Source organism: Vanacampus margaritifer, chromosome 9 (genome assembly GCF_051991255.1).
Source record: "Vanacampus margaritifer isolate UIUO_Vmar chromosome 9, RoL_Vmar_1.0, whole genome shotgun sequence".
NCBI classification, from domain to species: domain Eukaryota; kingdom Metazoa; phylum Chordata; class Actinopteri; order Syngnathiformes; family Syngnathidae; genus Vanacampus; species Vanacampus margaritifer.
In genome coordinates this window covers 14,346,484-14,361,397 of record NC_135440.1, presented here as the reverse complement: position 1 = coordinate 14,361,397, position 14,914 = coordinate 14,346,484, and positions in this window count along the sequence as shown.

Below are 14,914 nucleotides of genomic sequence, written 5' to 3'. Positions count from 1 at the left end.
GCCCAGTGGGGAGAGCAGTGCACTTCTCAGGTGGATGCGTCCCCCAACCCCGACCGGCCTTACCACCTCCACACAGGCTTGTTTAGCTTAAGGCTAAGGTAGGACCCACTAATTGCTCCTTTGAACACAACTAACCCATCGACAGGATCTGACTTGTATGTGGTTTGAGAGTGTTAAACTCTTGCGGGCCAAAGTTATAAACCACTTACACTTGTAGTACATGCTAACATGGATTTATATAGATTACAGTTTACTTCCTGTATTTCACTAGGGTGCCAACATAAAGGCTGGAATGATCTCCAAGGGTTGTTCCGATCACGTCCATGATCTTTTCAGCATTATGTTTGAAAAATACATTCATCCATTCATTTGCTTTTCTGCTTATCCTATCCCAGTTGCCAGCCAAACAACTATTCACACCTCTTGTCAAATTAGATTCTTCAATTAACGTACTATACACATATTTGGAGTGTGAACGGAAACCTATGCAGGCACTGGGAGAATATGCAAACTCCACAGAGGAGTCCGGGTTTGAACCCACGACCTCTGAACATTGAGACAGCTATGCTAATTAGTCAGCCACCAGTTTGCTTAATAAAAATTAAATGGCAAGAATGAAATATATTTCTTTATAGAGATAAGCAACTAACTAAACTGCATAGTATTAAAGTAGACAGTCCGCAGTCCAAAGAGAAGATCCTTGGGCCTTTTTAAAAAAAAAAATTTTATGTGATCATCATGATCGCATCGTGAGTATTTGTTATATTAAGTTACTGTTCTTGGGTGCCACATACTTCTTCTACTTTACTTCCAGCTAATAATAGGAAACATCAACACACTCATTAAAATAATCATTACAATTATTGAAGCACATAACTGAAAAAGTCAAATCACCATATTATTTGTTCGTCACAACAGAAAACTTAAATAACCCACATAAATGTTGGAAAGTTATTAAATCCAAACTGAGAGTTTTTGATAATATGCACTCGTCTTTCATAATGTGTTTATAAAATTCGGTGTTCGATATGTAAATATGCAAATATAGGGAAAAAGAAAACACCACACAGGAGAGCTCAAGTTAAGATTCAAACTCCAAAACCTAAATCCTTACAGAACTTCACTACTGCCACCTCTAACCCTACCCCAAATATAATAAATTAAAAACATTCAAGAATATGTGCACAGTAATGCAATTTCATGTGGCACATAAAAAAAAGCTATTAGTCAGTGATTGCTCACAAAATCCTGACCTTGGATGGACATCTTTCCTTTAAATAGGTCAAAGTATGACGTGAATACTTTTGGAACGATGCATTATTTTGGGTCACATGGAAAAACAGTTAATAGTGAGCACATTCTACCCAATATCAAGTCATGCGTCCACTGTTTGCTCCCCTCAGCAGACTAAGTGTTGAAGTTGAAGTGTGGAGGCAGGATCCAATGCAGCAAAGTGACTGGGAGAGTGATTTATCCTCCTTTGGCATGAAGCTTCGGTGTCATCAATCACATGGTTTTAATTAGTGATGGCCCCCCTCAGTGGCTGACAATTGTGCATGTAATTCAATTTGGGACTCGCTTCCGCCTCAAGAACTTCCCTCAAAGATTTGTCAAGCCACCGTAAGTTCATGCACAGGGTGGATGCTGATGAAGATGACCACACACCACTTGGCCAAGAATGTGTTGTATGTCAAACAAACAACAAGGGACTCCATTGAAAATAATATTTTTAGCCATACTTTTTAATTTTCTAATGATTTCAATTTTTTTTTTACAATAATAAAGATGAGAAAAAGAATATTTTGGGAAGAGTTTGTAAATTTGGACTTTTACGAGAAAAGAAAAATATATTAATTTTAAGTCAAGTCACAATATTCCAGGCATAAATGTATACATGCATTGACGAATATTTAGGATTTTATTGTAGAAGTTTAGTAGAGTAGGCAGTCAATGTTTTGTCCAGATATTTGCGTGTGTTCCCAAATCTGACGCTCCATAGAGACATCACACTAGTGCTGTCATTTTGCTTGTCATTAAAGCCACTCTATGAAAGGGCAAGTATTAGCTTTCATTTGATTTCCCCTTGAAAGGAAAATCTAACCAGTACCGATAGTAAAGGGCTGAGTCTTAATTAAAAACAATGACAGCTTAGACTTAAGATGGCCATTGAAATGTAAAAATAGCAATAGTGGTTGTTTAGTCCTCTAAAGACACTTGAAAGTCTCTTGATCTGACACATGTTAATCATCTAATGTCTTTTTCACCTATTGTCTAATAAAAGCCCTGTTTTGCATATTAAATTTGATTTGACATCATTGAGTCTGACCCCTGACCTCATCACTGTCACTTTATTTAGCTTCCCGCTGCGCATAGCATTGCATTTAGGAGAAAAACTAACCGTTTGACTGAGTGGATAAATGATACTACTATGCATGTTATTGATCGGAATATTTAGAGAAGCATGTTCTCACTCTCAACACAAAACACAGTTACTATGCAAGCTTGTAGAAGTACTTTGCAGCGCAATCAAATCCAAATATCAGGTCTTGTCTTTGTTTTGAATTTAAATGTCAAATTTAAAGGGTGCTTTGTTCTGGGGACACATCAGCTACCTTTCAGCGTCTGCCCCAATCACCTCCTGTGATGTCTGCATCCTATTGAACTTTTAGAGGTGCTGATTATAGTCTGCCTTGTGACTCTGTAGATCAACTCCATCTCACTCTCCTCACAATCAAGCTCCTATTTGGCCCCTGACAACATGCCCACGCCATTAACTGATGCATCGGGGGGAAGAAATCCTAGACCTGTGTCAACATTTTGGAGAGGAAAATGTTGCTTTCACCTTGTGCTGATTGACTCTAATCAGCCGCTTCGTGCCAACATCACTTTGGCCGGAGCTTGGTGTGCGCTAGTGCTTGATTGCGTGGGTCGGCATACAGTTACGTTCAGAATAATCGCAGCGAGTTAAAAAATAAATAAAAATAAAAAATAAAGCAAACTGCCACATTTTTTCATGATTTACATCTATATCTGCATTCAGTTCCAACTCAGGACGTGAAGACAATGCATCAACGTTGTTATTTCTTTAGAGTAAAAAAAAAAAGGGGATTATAAGGGTGTTAAAAAAATAGTGCAGCATTTGCATTTTTCTTTACATACTCCATCAATGCTTATATATTATATTATATATATAATATCTTTGCTTTCCAGTTAAGATATACTGTATAACACTGGGTCACTGGGTCATAGGTGTGTTTCGGGTTGGGACATGAGGTTATTGTGTTATGAATATATGATTATTATGCAGTTAATATGATGAGTTATTATGCTTATGTAGGTCAGTACCATTATGGATGTGTCATGGATGTTTTAAGCATATGTAGTTACTATGTTCTTTAAGGTGATGATAATGATGTTTTAGTCATATTAGCCGCTTTTAAGTTACCGAGTTTTATGCAGTTACTATGTCCCTTATGATGATGAAAATGTGATGATGATGTTTTGCTGTATTAGCCACTCTTAGTTTGGCAAGTTGTATGCAGTGACTATGTTCAATATGATGCTAATGGTGTTTTAGCCGTATTAGCCGCTCTTAATTTACCAAGTTGTATACAGTTACTATGTCCCGTATGACAATAATGTGATGATGATGTTTCGCTACATTAGCCACTCTTAGCTTGGCAAGTTGTATGCAGTTACTATGTTCCATATGAAGAAAACGTGATAATGTAGTCAGTTGCTGTGCAGTTGCCTATCTTTGTTTATCCAGTCACTCTTATTTTATCCTATTGGTCATTATTCTGTCACATAGAATTGTGCATTGCCCTAGAGACAGTTACAGAATGACACCTTTGTCAGTACGTCAAGATTTTGCAAGCATTCACCCAGTTCAAGATTTCATAGACAAGGTTTTCCTGTCAAGTGTTTTCTTCAAGTCCATCAGCATCCAGTCCTGCTCTCTGTTGTTATTTAGTATTTTTGTCTATAAAAACTCTCTGTTTTCAAACTTGTCCAGAATTGTGAGATAGATATGCTAACCACTAGTGCGCATGCAGTGCACAAAGAGTTAATAGCAAAGACCATCGACAAAGATTCTTGACTGTTGGCTCTCAAAAAGCATTTTTTTCATGCTACACTACAGTATATAGCTCATGTATTGGCTTGCGTGATGTGAGTGGGTTTGATGATGATGATGAAAAAAAAAAAAAAGCTTTGACGCCAGGCTTGCACCGTGCTGTCTGGCTGTGCAAAAGTTCGTTGCTCCAGGCTGTTTTCACAACGCTGGTGTATTTTATTTCTTCTTTAGCTGCCAGTGACATAAATTTAAGTTAGTCGGTGGTTGTGTCCAGCAAGTCACTGGGAGGGTTTGGTCTGACACACTGAAACATAAGCACAATGATAAGTATGCTGCGAGTTCAGGGGCAATGTCCAGAGGCTATGAGAGCGAGCAACTTCCTATATCCTGTGCTTGATGGCGAGGAGCTTCACCTGGGCTGTAATCTGGGAGGACTGATCACAAAGAAGCGGAGCCAAGTGAATTCCGCCTGTCCGACTTCAAACACGACAGGACAGTAAATCAGACTGGTAGACAACATGAGGCAGCTCACTCATCCCTCGTACTCACTCCCTCCGCCGCCCTGGGGCCAAAAGGAAACAACTATGCCAGTAATGTCACCTGACTACACCACTGAGACACTATGCCGCATAAATGCTAAACAAGGCTAGCGAGTAATGTATATGTGTGGCTTTCTTTTCTACAACCAAAATCAATGTACAGTTACAAAGCAATTATATGAAACAGAAAATCTTCACATTTCAGAATATGTGTTTCTTTTTTTAATACTTTTTTTTACTGTTTTATGGATTTTTTTCTCTCTTTTTCACAATATTTTTTGTTTAATTTTTTTCTATTTTTTCTTTTTTTTTAATGAGAGAAAAAAAATTATTCCAAAAAACAGACCAAAAATATTCCAAAATACTGAGTAAAAAATATTCAAAAGAAACAAAGTAAAAAACAAAACAAAAAAATGTGAGAAAAAACTGTTTTGTGAATGCAATACACTTCTGTAGTAGTTTATTTATTTATTTATCTATCTATCTATCTATCTATCTATCTATCTATCTATCTATCTATCTATCTATCTATCTATCTATCTATCTATCTATCTATCTATCTATCTATCTATCTATCTATCTATCTATCTATCTATCTATCTATCCATCTATTTTTAACCAACATAACTTTCCCAAAACAATGTGCTTTTATTCCATTCATTTTAGGTGGTAAATAATCTAAAACTGCATTTTAAACAGACTTTTCAAGTATAAATCATGTCTAAAACATATAAGATAAAAATGGACATCAAATCAACATACATTTAGTTAGGATTTACTATATCAGTTTGTCCCTATTTATTAGATATATGCGCATTTGATGTGAAATTAATCTCTCTCTCTCTCTTACACACACACACACACACACACACACACACACACACACACACACACACACACACACACACACACACACACACACTCTCTCTCTCGCTCTCTCTCTTAAATGTGATAGAAAACGGTAGACTGCAGCATCACTTTGCACATTCAACAGTAATATTGCCGGAAGACTTACAGTCTATATGCTTAGGTCAGACTTGTGTGAGAATTCCCAGGGGGCGAAAAAAAGGAGGATCAAATGAAAAAAAGGAAGACCAAGGGCAGAGTGATATTTCAAGGGTTCCACTTTACATGGCTGCATAGCAAATGAAGGCCTTCAATCAAGTGGGATTGAGCGAGCGCAACACTCAGCACTGCAAGTAATAACAAAAGGAATAAATCCATCAGTTGTGAAGAAAACGAAAATAAAAATGAAGTGACAGAAAAAAACAGGGTCATGATGCAAATGTTGCCATACACAATCTACAAAAATACTATTGCATCACATTGTACGCCAGCATCTTCATGATTAGAACAAAAACAGCTCCAGACTACAGATCACAATACGGTAAGTAAAGTAAATAGAATGGATATGTGGAGGGAGGATCCAGTCATGTTAAATTGTTGCAGAAAATATATATGGCTGTTATGCTGTATAATAATGAGTAAAAGAACAATAGACTGGAAGGAAGACATAAGATATAGTTATGTACAGTTACTAAGTAATAATCAATAACGAGCAATCTAACGCGTTCATTTTTCCAAACCAGTAATCTGATTAAAGTTACTTTCCTAAGCAGCTGTACGTTACTATTTTTTTATTACCTCATAATGTATGTAGAATGCAGAATTTTGTTGTCCATTTTGAAGAGAATTTCGAGAAAATATTTATCTTGCATTTGGGAGTGACGTCACATCTCATGTCACGTTTTCTCAGAAGAAGACGCAAAAACCTCTCAGTGCGTTGCAAACTTTTGCGCTGGCTCAAAAACACTGTCGGTCGCTAAAAGCGCCACATCCAATTTGAGGAAACACTTGTTATCACAGCACACCACAGCGCGATACAACTCGAAGCAAAGCCGACAGGTAAGGAGACAGCCAGCGATTCTACAGTTACTTCAGAAACAGAAACAAAGAAACATGTTCATGTTTCAAGTTTATGCACTTTCATAAGTATTGTTTAAGTAACCGGTTGTAATTCTTACGTTGAGGTAGCAAAGGGCGGAAATTGGAAAAAGTAAATGATAAGTTACTTTTTAAGTAACTTAGTTACTTTGATGATAAAGTAATCACGAAAGTATCTAGAATACTTTTTGGAGGAGTAATCCGTAATCAGTAATCACATTGCTTTTTCAAGGAATATGTGACAACACTGGTTATGTAAATACCAGGGTTATAACAGTTCTGGAATTTTCATCATAGTTAGTTTTTATTTTGTTTTGCTTTTTGCTTTTAAAATTCCATTAGTTTTAAATATTTTTTTAGAGCACTTTAAATGCTTTGTTTTAGTTCAGTTTTCATTAGTTAGTTTTTATTGAGCTTTTTTGCTTTTTAAATATATGGCGTAGCCTATTTGCCAAGTGCAAGTTAACAAAAAAATGTCACTATGTTTTGTGTAATTAAGTAAAGTCAACTACAATTCCAATGACTGTTAGACCACCATCATTGTGTATTGCTGAACAGTGAAATGTGAAATCAATATGAAAGTTCATGTATAATATTACAAGGGCAGTTTACAATTACGCCCAAACTACTATTTTTAGAACAGTGCATGGGTGTGGCCAGTTGATTTTTGGACAAGAAACACAGGCAGGCGACTGATGGAGTGTATTCGTACAAGTCAAAACTTGTGAACTGACTCGCTATTTCACCATAAATATCCTTACCAGATGTATTATGGTTACAACAAACCTCTGTTGCTTTGGTGTCTACGATATGTGACGATGTTATGACCAGGATCGAATGAAGGGAGTTTCCAGAGGAATGTCTGGCTGGGTTCAAGCATGTACAATTAAACGGCAGTGATTTACGCAAAAAAATTTTTTTTTTTACCGAAGACACTTTTATGTGCTTTCTACATTTTGTCAGTGGAAATGGGCCAGCAGCTGAAAATCCAGAACCAATCAATTGCAGGTATGTTTATCGTCTACTTTCTCAGCGTTAGCCTTGCTAGCTGCCTGCTACAACATGCTAGCTACTATACATCATGGTGTAAATGCACCACAAATACCTCGAGTTTACCTACGGAAGCCACTGGTAGGCTTAAAATCTTCAATTGAAAATCGTGACTTTAATGTGTTTCGTTTTTGTGAAAATTAGCGACCAACACGATATTAGCAGTCATCTAGACCGCACCGGAGTGGCAGCAACGATCATGCAATAAATCGTACCTTTCTATGGAAACTGCTTTCTTCCCGCCCACTTTGAGGTCTCCGCATGTCAACCATCGTTTAAGCCGTTCCAAAGTGTGTTTGTCGAACCATGTTTAAATTTCTCGCCTGGGACGTCGTTCTCTTCCAAAATGATGTGTACGTGTGTGTCCTACGCTGTTATTTTGTCCGACTCATGCATATTAATGAGGAAAACCTGACATCATTTGTTGACAAAAATGAAAATTAATGTCATTTTTGCCATTTGTAATTAGTTGTTGTTGTTAGCTTTATAAAAGTAAAATACAGATTCAGTTAGTTAAAAAAATGAAGTCATTTTCATTGTTATTTTATTTGAAAATGTTTTTCCCATTTTAGTTTTTGTTTTTTCCTTAGTCTTTATTAACTATAATACTTTAGTATATTCAGTACATTCAGATTCAAATATTCAAATTTTTATAATAAATAAATAAAAATAAATAAATTAATTAATTAAAATAAATAACAATTTAATAATTAAATTTAAGCTAACAAATGCTAACTTCTTAAAAAAAAAAGTGACAGACACACTATATAGATAAATGTATTCGAATACACTTCTTAATCAGTTCATTACTCAATCAGGAGTTGCATTAGACCCTTTATACACCACCCACCTTATCAAGACCAAATTCCAAACTTGCAATTTTATGGCAGCAATTTGAGAAAATCCAGATATTTATATCTACTGTATTGCGGAGATGCACACAGTAGAGGGATAGACCAAAAGAAATGTACATGGATATAAATTTGAGATATGAACAGACAGATGGATATCACAGTTATGACCATTAAAGCCACACCACCCTGTCATTAGAGCACAAAAATAAATATGAGACACACGTTCTCCTTTCTCCTTCATTTGTGTTTCTCATTTGAGCTCCAAAATGTGATATAAAAAACAATATGCATTAAAAAAAAAAAAGAGAGAACCCGTGTCATCTCTCTGCTGCCCTCACGGAATATATCCATAAAATTACGTATACTATATTAGGGTTAATCCATCTTGCAAGTGCCATACATCAACAGTTTGCTTAGTCTAAATATGAGCCAGATGCACCAGTGCTTTAACAATCAATACATTATGTTATGCGCATAGTCCAAATGTTTTTTTTTTGTGTGCCGGTGTGCAAAACAAATGAAAAGGGCAAGCAGTCAGTAAAAGAGCAATTGATAAAAGTGAAAAAGTGAGGATGCGCTGGTGATGAGGAGGGCCAGTGAAAAATCTCTGCTGACCCTCTCATCCCCGCACTCATCTATCTCTCACTACTGTCCACTGATAGATTTCCCCTCACTGATTTATTGCAGAAAAAAAAGTGTCACAGTGGAATGGGCTTTTGATAAAATTGTTCAAGAGCTTCCAGGCAATAAATCCTGATCTTTACATCCACGTTTGCTGGCTACTTTCACATTCTGCTGCCATCAATAAGAGCGCTCCAAACATGACAACTAATCAATAACTTTACAATATGCTGGTCAGTTTGGGAAAACACTAACGTTTATATTTAACAAAGAGCATGTTTCTTTATTATATTCTGCACAGTTTGCAGATAAGCACCATAAGCGTTTGTATTTTAATCAAATGTAATTTGCATTTGTATAATTTTCTTAACATTACAACCTTAGTCTTAAGTATTTAACATTTTGTTAAATACTATGGCATTATTCTGCTAACATTATTGTCGGACCATCTTATAATATTAATACTTTATTCTCAGAGCTCTACGTCTGTAGATGTACATTGTTACTGTAATGACTTTTTAATAATACTTAATTCCTGTGATATCAGGACCACATTCATGGAATTATGCAACTTTATTCTGGTACCTTTACAAAATTGTTGTAAAAACAGTTATTGTTAGGGGGAAATCTTTATAATAGCGATTTATTAATGTAACATTTATCTTCTAATTATTTTGACTTTATTCCCATTACGTTACAAAATCATTATAGGATAAATACGGCTTTTTTTGTGGTGATATTGGAACTTGCAACACTATGACTTTTTCTCTCCCTCATATTTTAAACAGGAAAAGTAAAAGTGTAAAAAAATTAATTAACAATAATAAAAAAAAAAGGTCAGATGCTAAATCCAGGCCATACCTTTCATACATTGATTTCAGTAGATTGCAGCTGATTTCCATCAAACTCAAACAAGGAAATGCTTCTTCATTTGTTTATTTGATGAAAACTTGGTTTCAAATCTATTTTTTTTTTCAGTTACGAAGCATGTTTTCCCACTTTCCGACTTTTCCATGTCTATTTCAGCTTTTCAAATTTTTTGGACTGGCCGAGTTGGCGTTTGATTGCTCATCATTGGAATATACCGAGTAGAAGACAGAATAAGAATACTCTCAATATCTACGCTCCATGAAGGCATCATGAACGAGACAGGTCTGAGGCATCTGTCAATCATAACTCCAACCCCCCTGCACATAAAGTCCAGGGGCTCTATTTTCCTTCCCAGCGCAAGTCTTATATATATTTTTTTTTTTTTTCTTTCTTTCTGGAGAGCTCAGTATTGTTCATTCGGTAATTTTACTGATTTGACATGTCTTCATCATTGCTCTCTCTCTCTCTTTTTTTTTTTAATATATATATTTTTTTCAATTAATTTTTATTTTTTATTTGGGTGAGTATGTGTATGTGCATGTGCGTGTGAGTGTGTATTCATTAGTTCACCTAAAGCCTATTAAAAAATCCCATACCGTTCACCTAAACCGAACACTTCAGAACCCTCTATTTTCCTTCCCAGCGCAAGTCTAACTCCGCGCATGCGTGCAGTTTTCTTTCTTTTGTTATTTTTGTAGATGGGCGCAGGTAGAAAGGGGCGTTTTCCAGAGGTGGCGAATCCAGGTCCTGAAAATAAAAACCCTGCCACAGTTTGGCTTTAGCCTCTAATGCTAGCTAGTGAGCTAGCGAGCTCCCGAGCTAGCTCCTCGGGTGTGTGGTTACCTGCTAGGGAGCTAGCTAGCTAGCTAGCACAAGTGGCTAAAGCCAAACTGTGGCAGGGTTTTTACTTTCCGGCCGGCCAATCAAAGTGGCTCCAAGCTCATTTAATTTAAATTTAGCGCAGAAAGAAGCGCATGTGGTGGATATATCGCTTTGGAGTCCATACAGGAGATCGGCATTAATACAAGAAGATCTCCAAATTCGGATGATGTAAAGTGGGCTGCTGTTGACTGGGCACTCCACCCCTAATTAAAACAAACAAAATTCAACTCATTCTGGATTTAGCACACTCATATGGCGGCAGGTGACAAATGCCTGAAAGTCGGAAGTTGCCTTTTGCACATCCGCAGCCCGCAGTTTCCCCCGAAGCCAAACACCAACGGTATCGATGAGTTGTTGGATTTCTACAAAGCCATCAGTCATGATGAAGTGTTTCTGACAGGAACTCTTCTGTCAGCCCGGTGGCGCCAGGAAGGATGAGTGATTCAGCAAACCTGCCTGGTGTTGTCTCACGGCTCCTTCCACAATTTTACGACATAGCTAAAAGGAAAACAATGAGCCCGTTGCTCAGTACAGGTGTTCCTCTGTAGGGATGACTTGTAAAAACAGGTAGCTATGCAGCAGCGAGACGAGAAGTGACTCACGTAAAAGCTTTTTGCGCCTGCAATAACTCAAAATGAATTCCTGGTCGGCTGCCCAGAAAAGCTGAAATCACTGCAGCAATGTTTGATTGGAATAAAGATGCTTCCACGGATGAATGTCAAGCAGTTCCTATTTGACACGTTTGCAGTAAGTGCAATTGTTTGGTGGCCTATACGGAGATAAACATCAGCACTTGAGGAGACAAACACGAGCCACTTAGGAGGACATTTATGTGACCTTTGAACCCATGCTAAACAACAAGAAATAGTGCAACACGAGCTCGTAGATGACGGTGGAAGAGACAAACAACACACTTTGTCTTTCAGATTAAAATCACAGAAACGTGTAGTGACAATGACACAAGACGGGATCAGGAAATGAAATGTTTAGTGAGTACGCTGATAAGACACAGGGCAGCCAACAGAGGAAGAGTTCAAACACAAAAGCAGACATATAAGAAGAAGAAGAAACAACAAAAACAAAACAAATAAAAATCTTAAGTCTTAACATACCCCAAGCCACAGGATAATCGGCATACCTTAATTTTTTTCGAGTGCGTCTCATCAAACTGTGCACATCAGCCTCATTTAAATTCAGTAAAATAAAATAAAAACACATTAGAGCCGTCAAAATGAATCAATTAATCGACAGGTAATCGATTATCAAATTAATCGACAACTATTAGAATAATCCAGTTATCGTTTAGAGCCATTTTTTTAAATTTAAAATGGTCCATATTCTCGGATTTCAGTATATCAACAGTAATTGTTCAATGATTTCTGTAGTCCTTCATGAAATAAGAATGGTTATCTTGTGTGTTTAATCAAAATAAGACATTTGCCAGCATCTGTTTTTACTTTGGAAAACAATGATCGAACCTGTAACATAGTTATCAATCACCCTTTTTTTAAACCACTATACAAATACGAAGTACGAAATAAACACCAATCTGGTTAATAAACAGTAATTAGGGGAATGGGGAATGCCTTTGTAATACACTTTATTGCAAAATTCAAATGAATCCGATTAGTCGATTAATCGATTGAATAACCGATCGATTTATCGATTCTAAAAATATTCAGTAGTGCAGTACAACATATTAAAAGTATTAGTCCACGGCACATGAATCATATTCTTCTACACTGTCAAGACTGAAATGGAATAAAACAAAAGTTTAACTGGGCCCCACACGATCACTGTCTTGCAAAGGGTCCACATCCAAATGGCCGAGAACATTTGAATAAATTCACTTGCCGCAGCCTGGCTTGATTTCACACAACACGCTTGCCGAGGTCCATTATCTCGCCCTTGTTTGCAGGGGAAGATGAAACCTTTTCTCTCTCTCTCTCTCTCTCTCTCTCTCTCTCTCTCTCTGCTGCGTCTGATTCCTGCAGCCCCACAACAAGCATGTTAATTTAACATGTCATGCCAAACATGTTACAAAAAGATGCTTGTTCTTATCTTTGTAATCACAGCAGGGAGAGCAGAGGGCGCAAAGCCCCTCCCCCCCATGTCTCATTCCCGGCGTAATCTTACATTTCATAGCCCATCTCGCCATATCAAACGACACAAATGGCTCAATTTGCATGACAAGATTTGCAACATGGCGAATCAGGTGTCAACCTCGATTAAACATTACACTGGCGGCGCGCGATCATAATCAGCCGCCTAATGAGTGTGGCCGCTGGTGTGAGAGGCTTGGATGGATCAGGCAGAGGGGCTTCTCCATGCTGCCAGCGGGGGGTAAGCATCTGAGGGATTAAATGGGAGCTGCCGTCTCCTATGGGCCCCGACACGGGGATCCTCTGGGTGGCAGGCATGGAGCCCTGTGACGCTGACCAGACAAGGCCACAAAGGCCACACACACACACATACACACACACATAGACACATATCAAGGAGGGGAGGGGGCAATCTTATGGCTGAAACTACAGACAGGAAGAGGAGAGAGACAAATTCAGCCTGGAATGGAAAAATCTCAAGTCCATCATGTCATAAGGAGATTGACTGTGTTTGTTTGTTATCTTGATTTGTCTGAATTATTTATTTTTTTATAAGAAAATTATGAATTTACTTTAACATTGTGTAATCTTAAATATTATATTTACAACTAGACAAAGTGCAATAGCTGAATGCTATTAGCTGAATGCTAAGATTTGGATGCATGTACTTATGAAGTAAATTAAAAGATGAATTATGTGAAAAAATTTTTTTTTATTGTGGTTAAATGACAAATGAAGAAAAAGAAAACTTGAATTGCGATCTGTCTAAGGTTGGGATTTAATAATTTCAGAGAAATTATAATCCATTTCCTGAAATGATAGTCAGTTGGTATCCAACCATCGAATGTACTAAAATGTGGTTCAAGCGGGGTTTGGAACTTCTCAGTAGCGAAAGGCAATTGCTCTAAGCACTGAGCTTACATGACTTGTTGGAAATCATGGTTAATGGTGTAGTTATTTTGAAAAGTGTCATCTGATGCTGAAAGCTAGCATGCATTTAATCATTCCAGCAAAATTATAATACATTTCTTGAAATGGTAGTCAGCTGGTATACATCCATATCACTTAGCATAACAGCCATGGATATATTTTGCAATGTACAGTCGGAGGTGGGATTCGCACCCGCAACTCGCTGGTTACTGAACTAGGCAATTTACCAATTGGGCCACTGAGCAGGATGAGACAGCTCGTAACGATGATAAGTTGTATTTATGGAAGTGGGCGTGGAAAGTGGGACTTAGAAACATTTCAATGTCTGTCCCATTGAAAATGAATAGAGAAAAGTTGATATTTAACATTATATTGTGTGAATACTGCAAGTAATGTGGAGTCAGACGACATAAACCCCGGGAGGCGTGAATTTTTGAAGCAAGTTGAAATTTGAACAGTGTAATTCGGAACTATTATGTGGGAGTTGTTACACGGCAAAAAAAATGTGCAGGATAAAAATTGTGACATTAAAGAAGAATGTGATCACTTTATTTACGTTGAACTTTTTCATTATTAGCAAAAACTTACCAAAATTAGCCAATATGGTTCCGTTACTGTTGTGCAATGTTGCTCTGTTTTTTCTCAGTTAGTTAGTTAGTCAGTTAGTTAGACAGACATTGGGGGGGGGGGGGGGGGTTGTTGCGTGTGTACGTATGTGTAATATTTATATTAGGGACGTACAATATCACTTTTTCTCAGACCAATAGTCTTAAGTATTCACCGATACCAAGTAGGTCTACCGATACCACTAGTACTTTTGATACATAAAATTCCCCCCCAACAAATCAGTGACAGATAATTCCAAAGGAAGACCTACATATCCCAAATGTAGCATTTTTCCTTATAATTGCATTAAATTAATGACAATTTTCTATTCTACTCATTTTTTTTCTTTTTTCTATTCTACTCATTTCTAATTTTTAATTCCTAATGGTAAATTGGTCACAAGATTTTGGCGGATACTGGTTTTGGCTGCCATTGCGAGTA